The sequence below is a fragment of the Lutra lutra genome, chromosome 16 (assembly GCF_902655055.1).
Source record: "Lutra lutra chromosome 16, mLutLut1.2, whole genome shotgun sequence".
In the NCBI taxonomy this organism is placed as follows: domain Eukaryota; kingdom Metazoa; phylum Chordata; class Mammalia; order Carnivora; family Mustelidae; genus Lutra; species Lutra lutra.
The window spans coordinates 60,942,606-60,955,031 of record NC_062293.1 but is presented as its reverse complement, the minus strand read 5'-3'; the positions used below and the strand labels follow the sequence as shown (position 1 = coordinate 60,955,031).

General features: G+C 46.2%; 1 protein-coding gene across 1 annotated transcript in view; it reads right to left on the bottom strand.

The window, feature by feature from the left end:
* Window positions 1–12,426, bottom strand: part of UBE2G1 (ubiquitin conjugating enzyme E2 G1) — a 102,273-nt gene that overhangs the window by 62,987 nt on the left and 26,860 nt on the right.

Sequence of the window (12,426 nt, the reverse complement as noted above, 5' to 3'; positions counted from 1 at the left end):
GGTTTAAATATAAAAAAACTTAAACTTATTAAAATCATGTTAAACATACAGACCAGTATTAACTGCTCACATAAGCTATTCAAGAACAAAACACTGGGGGCGCCTGGATGGCTCAGTGGGTTAAAGCCTCTGCCTTCGGCTCAGGTCATGATCCCAGGGTCCTGGGATCGAGCCCCACATCGGACTCTCTGCTCAGCAGGGAGCCTGCTTCTCCCTCTCTGCCTGCCTCTCTGCCTACTTGTGATCCCTGTCTGTCAAATAAATAAATAAAAAAAAAATTTTTTTTAGTACTTTTTAAAAAAGAAGAACAAAACACTGCACTAAAAATTTACTTACTTAAAACACACACACAAAAATATTTTAAGTCTGATCTAAAAAAATGTACAACTATTGTACCATTCGAATTTTTAAGCATTTGGGGGCAAACTTTTCTAGCTGTGGGAAAAGTGCGTTCTAACTACTATTCCAAGTACGTCTTCAGTAAGGCTGAGAGGTGAGTCTTTGTGTCAGAATGACACTATTCCAGTAGGAGTCAGATGGCGGCTGGCCGACGGAATGACACCCTCCATGGCTCTCTACCCAAGTGCCAGCCAGCCCTGGTCCATACCAGGGCCCACAAGGCACAAGAGAACCGGACACACGCCTTCCTCTTCAGCTGTCTGACCTCATCTCCCACTCCTCTCCTGCTTAACCTCCCTGCACTGTCCAATCAAGGTAACCTTATTAACAGAAGTTCCAGAAAGAGGTAACACAGGAAACAGAAAAAGGGTTACACACACAATTTTGTGAGAACTGAAAAACCTAAGTTTATAGCAGGGCCTTCAAAGTGCCCAAGACATTTAATGCAAAAGCTCATACTAAGAAGACACACACACACACACACACACAAATTTCAGAACACCAAATCCTAAAAGCTTATAGACAGAAAAAGTTGACTTTTCTTTTCAATCAAAATTTCAAAATTGAACTTCCCCAGTGATAAGGGACAAAGCACTGGTTTGAAATTTTGGTATATAAGGAATGATAGCATTTCAAATCAGGAGAGGGAAAAATGGGTTAGTCAAAACTGATGTGTTAGGACAGCTGGTTCATCCGAGAAAAAAGCCCATCTCTACCTAAATCTTACAACAAAAAAGTCCAAATACAAAAAATGTAAACATACAAACCAAAACCATAAAAGTACAAACAAACATATATGGGAGGATGGAATGGGAACATTTCTACGATCCTGGTTTAGGAAGAGCCTTAAATCTTAAAAAGAAAACCTTGAAGCAACAAATGATAAGAATGAATCTTTTTTTTTAAGATTTTATTTATTTATTTGACAGAGATCACAAGTAGGCAGAGAGATAGGCAGAGAGAGAGAGAGGGAAGCAGGCCCCCCGCTGAGCAGAGAGCCCAATGCAGGGCTCGATCCCAGGACCCTGAGATCATGACCTGAGCCAAAGGCAGAGGCTTTAACCCACTGAGCCACCCAGGCGCCCGATAAGAATGAATCTTGATGACACAAAAACTCTGAATTTCTAGAAGGTTTAAAAAGGGGGAGAAGGAACCCAAAAGACAAACTGAGGAGGAAACACGCACGACAAGGTTAATGCCTAAACAGGTAAGGAATACTGACAAATCAATGAGAAATTAAACCGAACATCTGCACAGAGCAGTCAGTACCCATGTCCGATAGATCCATGTTAACCTGCCTTTTAAAAATACAAGGAAATCACTTATATCTTAAGATTGGGAAGCGATCAACATGGACGGGACTGGAGGAGATGATGCTGAGTGAAGTTAAGCAGAGAGTCAATTATCATACGGTTTCAGTTATTTGTGGCACAAAAGGAACAGCATGGAGGACATTAGGAGAAGGGGGCGGAAAATGAAGGGTGGAAATCAGCGGGGGAGACGAACCATGAGAGACTGTGGACTCTGGGAAACAAACTGGGGCTTTCAGAGGGGAGGGGGTGGGGGGATGGGTGAGCCCGATGATGGGTATCGAGGGGGGGCACGGGCTGTTCCACACAAGCAGTGAATCACAGAACACGACATCAAAAATCGATGACGAACTATATGGTGACTAACATGACACACACACACACAAAAAAAACAGGTTGGGAAGAGATTCTCCATTCTAACCACAATTGGCAAAGACACGGGCCAACAAGCAACAGACAGAAGCGCCAACTGATACATTTTTATATACAGCAAGTTGGCATTATTGGACTTTATTTTTTACCCTTTTGTTTACACTCAATTTTTAGGTTATTTTAGAGAAACACTGACACAATTGAGAAAAATGCCACTTGACTTCTCCTAATGCACCACACCTTCAAAGTTTCTAAAAAGTTTCTCATCCATTATATTTACATGATATTCACAAATACTTTTACTCACTCTTCCTAAAAACTCTGCGCTCCCTTTCTTACAGTTGCCTATCTGTTGCACTCTCTGCTAGATTTCTTCCGTTTTATTTTCTAAGAGTTTCTTTCCTTTTTCATGGAGTTCTGTTCCTGTTGACAAACCGAATATTCAAGAGCGTCTTGACTTTTTTTAATGTTTTCTTCTCCTAGTCTGAGTTGCACTTCCTCCTAATTGTTTTTCCATTTGTCAATTTCTTTTGCACAGGGATGCTCTTCCTCATGGGATACGACGTGATGGTCGGAAGAGTGGGGGACTAGCGGTGGGGGGGGGGGGGGGGGGGGGGTACCGGACCCACCGGCGAGGTCTGAGGAGGGGCAGGCTCCTTGCCACTAAATGGTACAGCTCCTGATGGGGGCAAAGAGAGAATCTCGCGTAGCTTGAACACCGCCTCCGTGAGTGAGTGAAGTCCCCGCACTTTCAAAATTCTTCAAAGCCTTGTGTGATCTTCCATTATAGACTTCCTGTCTTTGTCTGTTTGAGTGGGCCCTTGTGCTTATTTATTTGCAAGAAATTTATTTCAGGAAATTTTATTTTTAAGTTGGGGCGTCTGGGTGGCTCAGTGGGTTAAAGCCTCTGCCTTCAGCTCAGGTCATGTTCTCAGGATCCTGGGATCGAGACCTGCATCGGGCTCTCTGCTCGGCAGGGAGCCTGCTTCCCTCTCTCTCTCTGCCTGCCTGCCTCTCTGCCTACTTGGGATTTCTGTCAAATAAATAAATAAAATCTTTAAAAAAAGAAAAGAAAAGAAAAGAAAATTAGACTTTGCCTGTGTTATTGCAATTTTTAATAAAATTCACTTTAATTTTAAAAACTAAGAACACAGTAAATCATTTTCCTGTGCTTATAGCTTTTTCCATTTCTATGTTCCTATGCTTTCCGAGCATATTCCCTTTCATGATGACAGAGCAATTTCTTTATGCAGCTGATAACTACCGGCGTTTACTTATCTCACTCCTCACCCTCTGCTCTTTCCCACCCTCAGACCCACAAGCTTCCAAAGCATTTGCTGGGGGGGAAGCCAGTGCTTGCGGGGAGGAAGGCATGTTCTGAGAAGTTCATTAGGACTTCATTTTCACCTGAACAATGTTTACCACGTCCAGACTCTTTCCTACCAATAACGGAATGGTCACGGAGACGTCCTCTCCAACACCTCCACCATCTAGTTCCAGCAGCCGTCCCACAGCATCGCCTCCTCCAGGAAGCCTTCTCACTAAAGGCGGTCCCCTCCTCTGACAGAAGCCCACAGCATCCCAACGCTTACCTTCCTTTTGGAATGTTACCCCCCCTGGCTGGTAAACAGACTATAGGATCCATATCTAAACACATATTTTGTATTTTAGAACACTGTTTTCAAATGAAAACTCAGTGGAGGGGTGCCAGAAAACATAATTATATGAAAATAACTTAGGTCCGAAGGCATTCCACACAGCAAGTTCTTCTCAATCACCAAAGTCTGATTCTAATCGAGTCCTCTTTAACCGTCCGTCCCCCTCCAGTTTCCAGGGCTCCCAGATCACTGAAAAGCCTCCTCAAGGTTTCCGGTAGTCTTAGGGCTTGCCCTGTCTTACCACTTCTTACCAATAACCCAGTCAGAACCTGGGATTGAAGACCTTTTCTCCGTCAGAGCAACACCGTCTCTCACGGAAGTTCTGGATGTCTCCGACCGCATGTGGATTATCTCCCTTTTCACCCTCACATCCTCCGTGTCACCTTAAAATCACACTCATGAACTTACAGATTTTAAGTATTCTCATTTTCAAAATATGAATGTTACCCAAAGCCAGTGAGAGTCCAAGCAAAATTCCCAAGTCTCCCCAGGTTCCACTCTCCCAGCTTCACAGCTGGTCCTAAAGATGCCAATACAATTCCCATGCTTACAGGGCGATTCCCCCCCCCCCCCCCCCCCCCCCCCCGCTTCTATCCTAACCCAAGTAGAAAAAGAATTGTTTTCTACTACACAATGTTACAGTTGGGTTAAAGGAACTTTCATTCACTTATTTAAAAAGCAACCTTCAAAACCACCCACATAAACTACAATGTTTCTGATTCAAGGGATGGAAACCCTGTTTTTCTAGGTTCATCTGCTCTGTGTCGCTGCACCTCCAGGGGCTCCTCTGCAGGAAACCAGGGCATAACCAGAAATCACTGCCCGATCCCCTGGCTGGAGTGAAAGGGCAGTATTCCCAGAGGGTCAGGCAGAGAGATTTAAGGAAATAACTATAACTTTGTAGACAAACTGACCCCTTCCACAGCCTCATACACAAACGGCTTACAGCTCCTGGAGTCGGTAGGGAGCACGGACTCGGTTCACTCCTGATCCCTGGGGAAGGACTAACCTGGTCAGTCCTCACAGAAATCCCAGAGGGTAAGTACTGAAACGGACTACACTCCCCCCGAATCTCTGCCCATACCCCCACCTATCACCCCACCACCTTCTCTGTGTTGTGGGGGGACTCACCCGCCCGTGCTCCTCGCTCAGGCTTCCCACCCGGCTGTGATAATACCCTACCTCATCTCCCCCGCTCAGACACACGGCTCCACTCCAGAAATTCCCACCTTCCCCTCGTCATCAACACTCCCTTCTCTACTGAATTCAGTCCTATCATCAACACGCTATCATCTCTCCAGCCTTTACAAAAAACAGGAGGCCCAAGCACGTTTCAGTTACCGTCCCATTTCTCCCTCCCACTTCACAGCCCAGCTTTGGAGGTGGGCGCTCTTAGAAGGGCTCCTTTGTACCCAGGCTCCCCATCCCTCCCTCCCATTCCCTCGAGCTCCCATTGATGTGACATCTGCCCCAGCCACACTCCCGAAACCATCCTTCTCACAGCCAGCATTCACCTCCAGTGATCCTCTACCAGTCCTTACCGTACCTGACCTCTTGTTGGACAGAGGTTGACCTCCCTGTCTCCTTGAAACTTTCTTTGGTTGGCTTACAGGCTACCGCATTCTGCTTTTCCACTTACCTCCCTGACCACTCCTCCTCATAGCCCCCCTTCACTACTTTCTGTTCATTTCTCTGACCACTAAACACTGGTGTGCCCCCAACTTCCTCCTTAACACTCTTCTCTCTGATACCATCCAGCCTCTCGGTTTACATACAATCACATAACAACTTCCCAGTTACGTCTCTGAGCCGAACCTCTTCACTGAACTTTTTTTTTTTTTTAATGATTTACTTATTTGACAGAGAGTGACAGAGGAACACAAGCAGGGGGAGTGGGAGAGGGAGAAGCAGGCTTTCTGTGGAGCAGGGAGCCCAACCACACGGGGCTCAATCCCAGGCCCTTGGGACCACAACCTGAGCCAAAGGTAAGACGCCCAACGACTGACCCATCCCAGCATCCCAGAACTCCTGGTCCTATCTGATAAGCTGCCTACATGAATCCTCTGCATCGGCGTCTAACGGGCCATTCAAAACTGAGCCCCTGGTCATGTCCTGGTCGCACAGTCTTCCCACCTCACTGCCACATCCATCCTTTCAGCGGTTCAGGCCAACAACCCTCAGGTGCCCTGACGCATTCTCACACGTGCACCATTCCGAAGGACATCCCATCCACCAGAACACCCTGAAGCTCTGTTCAGAAAACAAAGAATTCAACCACTTATCATCCCCACTGCCACCATCCTTGTCCCAGACAATGCAGCACTGTGACCGACCTACTGCAGAAACTTCACGCCCGTCCTCCCGCAGCCCACATTCTCACACCACACGTCAAGGCAGAGCCTGTTCAAACAGGAGTCAGACCACGTCCCCCAAGCCCAGCCTTTATTTTATTTTATTTTTTTAAAGATTTATTTGCGAGTGAGCGAGCAGGCATGCCCCAGAGCAGCAGAGGGAGAGGGGATCTCAAGCAGACTCCCCACTGCGGACGGAGCCCCGCCCAACGGGGGGCTCAGATCCCAGGACCCTGACATGAGGATCCCAGCAGAAACCAGAGCTGGACACTGCACCGACAGCGCCATCCAGGCACCCCATGCTGAAGAACTTCTAATGGCTTGTCTTACCTCTGAGTGAGAGCCAAAGCCGCCACTTCCCCCGCCCCAGCACCCTGCCAGGCTGCCTTCCCGCCTCAGAGGGCCAGTGGTCCACAGGCCCGAGAGAGCACCAGACACCGCCACGCCCCCCGAACTATTCATTCCCTCTCCGCCTTCTTTCCTTGCTGGGGCACTTATCACAATCTAACACACCACATTTTTCACTTAATTATCTAGTTTATTATCATCTCCCCACACTAAGTGTAAATGCTGCACCAGCAAGACTTTTACGTGCTGTTATCATAAGTATTACTCGGAGAGAAAAAGGTACCCAAATATTTGTGAAATGGCTACAGAATTAAACTTATGGTATGTCAGCATTTTATTTTTTTTAAAGATTTTATTTATTTATTTGACAGACAGAGATCACAAGTAGGCAGAGAGGCAGAGAGAGAGAAGGGGAAGCAGGCTCCCGATGCGGGGCTTGATCCCAGGACCCTGAGATCATGACCTGAGCCGAAGGCAGAGGCTTTAACCCACTGAGCCACCCAGGTGCCCCGGTATATCAGCATTTTAAATGTTATATAATTTTTACATGATCCTATGGCTTAAAAGCTATGAAATTTTCAAACAACATCAAGCCCTTTCCCTGTATAAGGGTACGAGATTTTACTGTACTCTTCTTCAAACCGTTTTTCCAGAAAGGGGAAAAAAATAACTACTCGTAAATTTCTCTTCGGTTGCAGCAGATACAAACTCTGGGGACCAAAGCCCCAGGGACATCTCTGGAAAAAAGCAGCAAAGACTTTTAGCCAAAAGAAAAAGCCTGAGGCAGACGAATGCACTGGTGCCCCAGCACTAAGCCCTCCACAGACTGAAGGCAGAGTCAAGGTTATCCTCACCGTTAAAGCAAGTGACTGTGAGGAGTCAACAGTGTGACAAGAAAACAAACAGTGAAGAACAGCTAGTCACTGCTACTGACACTGAGCACACGACCTGACAGTCTGTCCCTCAAAGAATGTACAACCAGGAAGCCCAGTCGAAAATACGAGAAAAGGTTTTTAACACGGCTTGCTCCAGTCATCAAGCAAATGTCTGAGTAAAAGGGCCTCGGAAGTAATTTTAATCCTAACATTTAAAAAAAAAAAAAAAATCCTTTGCCCAACCAGGAGACCCATGAATAGACGAGGAAGATGACAAAATAAACAACTCTAACTACAGGGGTGCCTGGGTGGCTCAGTGGGTTAAGCCTCTGCCTTCAGCTCAGGTCATGATCCCAGGGTCCTGGGATCAAGCCCCGCATCGGGCTCTCTGCTCAGCAGGGAGACTGCTTCCTCCTCTCTCTCTGCCTGCCTCTCTCCCTATTTGTGATCTCTGTCAAATAAATATATAAAATCCTTAAAAAAAAAAAAAAACTCTAACTACAGAGAATACAAATAACCTCATAGTGTTAATAACCTAAATTTCTTTCAAATCTCTTTTTTATCTTAAATGTTAGGGGAAGTTTCATTTTAACTGTGTAATACATCCATGCTTAATTCAATACTCACAGTTTTTCCCGAATCTTCTGATAACCCTACAGTTCAGGAACATTTACACCATATTTTTTTCCTGTAGTTTTGGGAATACCCTAGCAAAACGTATACCATCAGACAAGCAGGAATTGATGACAAACTAGAGTAACCCTACATTTGAAAAAATAAGGCATGAATATAAGTTTCACAGATAACTCAAATTATAAATACCATCACCAGAAAGTTCAACTGGTCTTAGTCTGACTACATCGTTCAAGAAAAAAACATTTAACAGTTGAGATCACAAATTTTCCTCACACATATGTGAATTTGATGCAATTCAGATAGGATCAAGCATCAACATATAGGACTTTTAAAACTTGGCAGCTTTTCAGTAGACAAGTAGAATAATAAAATGGCACAGCGTGTACCAACCACGCAGAGGTCACCGCTACACGGCCCACCTCGTTTCCCTGTACCCTAACCCTAACCGTCAACCCAGATTTCAGAGTAAATTCCAGCTGTCCTACTTCACTGGGGGCCGGGGGGTTACTGAGTAACCGACCTGACGGATGGCTGAAGGAGCTCTACTTCTCAGTCCCTCCTCGCACGAAGTCTCACTGGTCTCCTCCCTCTTGGCCTGCAGCGGCTCTCCGGAGGGCCCATGCACATCCTTGGTCTTACACCCGTGGGCCCCAGCCTGCTCAGCCCGGGGTTCTTGCCGGCCTTGTCTGCCTTCAGCTTGGGGGTGCATCCCCTGAGAATCTGCTCGTTCTACACACAATACGCTTCTCTCAGGTACGGGCCGTGACCCACGTGGCGGCCGACCTTCTCAGATTCTCGGGCACCAAGCTCTCCTCCTCCTTGGCCAGGCCCCCTTCTCGGGTATCCAAGTACTCCAGGCCCATTCCGCTGACCAACACCCAAAGCGGTTCCAGCAGAGAGTCGGGAAGGGACAGTCACAGCCTTCTGGGTGACCAGCTCATTGCCCATCAGTTTCCGCGTCTACTGGCACCAGCTGGCACTGGTGGTCTCACCAGTATCATGGGGTCCACCCCACCTTCTGTTTGCCACAGAGCAGGGCCTAGAGGCCAGCCTCTTCTGAAGCCGGCACTCATGGATGGAGCCGCAGCGCAAAAGGCGCACCAGACGTCCCAGCTCCATCCACCAATATTTCAGTGCAAGTTCTAAAATACGACCCAATATTATCGTACCCCAAGACAGAGTTCCAACCTTAGCACCACCTATCTGCGCTCAAATTTCCCCTTTTGCTCCTTAAGGCTAATTTAAAATTAGTTGGTTAGAACCAGGATCCATCCAAACAAGATTCCCATGTAAATATGCCTCTTTAATTTATAGGTTCCCTGAGCTGTCTTCTTTTCTTGTCACTTACTTGTTGAAACCAAGACCCCTGTCCTATCGAGTTTACTTCTGGATTTTACAAGTGCATCCTCCCACGGGGTCTTCATGTTCCTCTGTACCTTGTATCTCCTATAAATTGGCAAATCTAAAAGCCTGATTAGGTTCAGAATCAGGTTTTTTACAAGAAAATTGCACAGGGTGCCAGTGCATCACATCAGGACACCACATGTCTTGGCTGGTCCCTCTTTCTATGATCTGTGGGTGCAGGAGACGTACCGGCTTCCGCATTTGTCAGCGATCACTGCCTTCGTCAACTCCATTAGGCTGCGGCACAGAGACATCCTGATTCTTTCACTTCCTCATGAGCTGGGTTGCTATTACCAACAAAAACTTCTCTTCATCAAGCTACTGGGTTACCCGGGACAGTCCTGGAAGATGAATACTTGATTCTTTACTCTTACCCTGGAGTATGCCGGTGCCACATCTTCCAACGTGATGGTGTTTTGCTGTTACAGCTGTTGTTGCTGTCACTGGCGTTAGGATTAAGAAGTCACGGACTGTAACACACTATGTTTAATCCATGACTAGTACTCATTTTATCCACCCAAACTGTCCCGTGGACCAATCTGTCCAATGGGAACCCTGCCCAGCGATAAAGTTGTCTGCCCATCGACCTCTGATAGCTTTCTTGCTTTCCGGTAACGTAAGACAGGATAGGATGTTCTGAACATTTCCAATCCCAGACAAATTACCCATTTCTCTATGGTTTTATGTAATGAGAACCAGTAATAAGTATGTTCTCACACCCAGTGGGCCTTTCTCCTGAAATCTCCTGTCCTCCTTCTCCACACCGCTCCAGTGTTGACACGAGCACCACTGCCTATCCAACAAACAAAGCTCCATGTGGCTATCTGCCCACATCCAGTACGTCTATCTCACACAGATTAAGGAAAAAAGGGGAGAAGGGAGCACGCAAAACTTAGGGGGAAAAAAATGATATAACTTAAAAAAAAACAACTAAAGGACTGAGCACACCAATGTCAAAGAGCAAACTGAATATACAGACAAACCAGAATTTAAGAAGTGGTAAGAGTTCAAGTGTGGGAAAATGCTGAATTAAGTGTTCTGCCTTTAGAAATTTCCTCCGATTCAAACAAGTTTTGTTTACTATATGCATTCATGTGTTTAAGAAATAAAAGATCAAACTTTATCCTGAAAACAAAATTATCTGAAAATTTTACATCAGCTTTGCCAAGTAAATGGACTCCTAATTAAAGTCTGATATGATGTCCTCTTAGGCCAGACACCCCGAAGGAACCAGTGGAATGATAACATCAGACAGCTAGAAATGCAAGCCCCAATCCCCTAAACAAGCAACTTAATATGCATCACTTTGAGGGGGAAAAGGGCGTCATTAGGTCTTCTCTGCAATGTTAGCAAAGGGAATCTAAGTAATTAAATAATTCAACCCAGCCCCAAGCAGGTTCTAATGCCCTGGAAAGAATAAATGTTGCTGCATTTGAATTTTAAACAGTACTGTTTCACTTTCATTTCATAATGAAGATGTGGTTTGGTCTACAAGACATTTTTTAATTCAATAGTCCTGGCTTCCAGTAATTTGTAAATATTTCATATATATTTTACTTTCAGTGGTCCCTTAAAGAGCTAAAAAATTAAACATATAGAATATAAAGCTTCAAAAATACTCCTAAAAAAAAAAACCCCACTTCTAGCAACCACTCACAGAAAAAAACAACTATTGCATTTATTCTGGAATTATCTTTAGTCACAGTACCACGAGACATTTGGTAAAAAAAAAAATTGCTGTTACTGAAAACACCTGATTCAATGAATGTTTACCAACTTACTAAGAACTGTTTACCCTAACAGTCACCTATTACCCAATTCTCCCCTTACAAGAGATCTCTCGTTGATCTGCAGAGCATGAAATCAGAGACCGCCTAAGTATACAGGCCCACGAGTAAAAATAGAGGAGACTCCAGAGACTCACATGGAGAAGGGGGAAGAAAAACACAGCAAACCGTGTCTAAGAAAACAACCTCAGGTACGACGTCAAAATCAAAAAAGGGATGGTATTTCACGTAACCTGAACACAAAACATTAAGGAAGTCATGACAGCACAGCAGGACCGCTAACGGGATAGTAACATCCGCTCTTGATGTGTCAACAAATAGTACGCAGAGCTGCGATGCCACTTACAATCTCTCCTCTTTATAAGAACGACTACATGGGATGCCTGGGTGGCTCAGTTGGTTGGACGACTGCCTTCGGCTCAGGTCATGATCCTGGAGTCCTGGGATCAAGTCCCACATCGGGCTTCCAGCTCCATGGGGAGTCTGCTTCTCCCTCTGACCTTCTCCTCACTCATGCTCTCTCTCTCAAATAAATAAATAAAATCTTAAAAAAAAAAAAAAAGAACGACTACAATTTCCTTAAGATACGGATATCATCTCCTGCCATTAATGTGAAGACCAACGTAAGGCTCATCAGAAGGTGTACTTCACACCTACTGAGAGAAGGCTGCAGGCGCCCGCCCTCTTCACCACAGCCCAGGAGCGTCGGGTGTCGGGGTAGTCAGGGGTGAGAATCAACACTGCATCCAGACCGAAACCAAAGTAACCCTCAAGACAGCGACTGGACAGTCAGACAGCTTCCACAGCCCCCAAAGCAGGTAAGACATAGCTCACACTTTCAAAAGAAGGCACGAGAGGAGGGGTCACCAGAGGAAAAGGACAAAGATGTCTGAGAAGGTACTGATGAGGAAGCAGACACAGCGGCAGAAGTTCAAGAATAAAGACCACCTGGGGGCGCCTGGGGCTCCTCGGGCTGAGCGTCTGACTCCTGGTTGCGGCTCAGGTCGTGGTCTTGGGGTCGCCAGACGGAGCCCCGGCAGAGCTGAGCTGAGCCGGATGAGCAGTGTGCTGAAGAGTGTCTCTTTCCGGGGCGCCTGGGGGGGCTCCCTGGTTGAGCGTCTGTCTGCCTCCGGCTCAGGGCATGGTATGAGGGTCCTGGGATTGAGCCCCGCATCAGGCTCCCTGCTCAGCTTGGGGCCTGCTTCACCCTCTACCCGCTGCTGCCCCCTCTACCCCTGCCCCCACCAACCGAACAGAGCCTGTCTCTGGCCTTGACTGTGATGCTC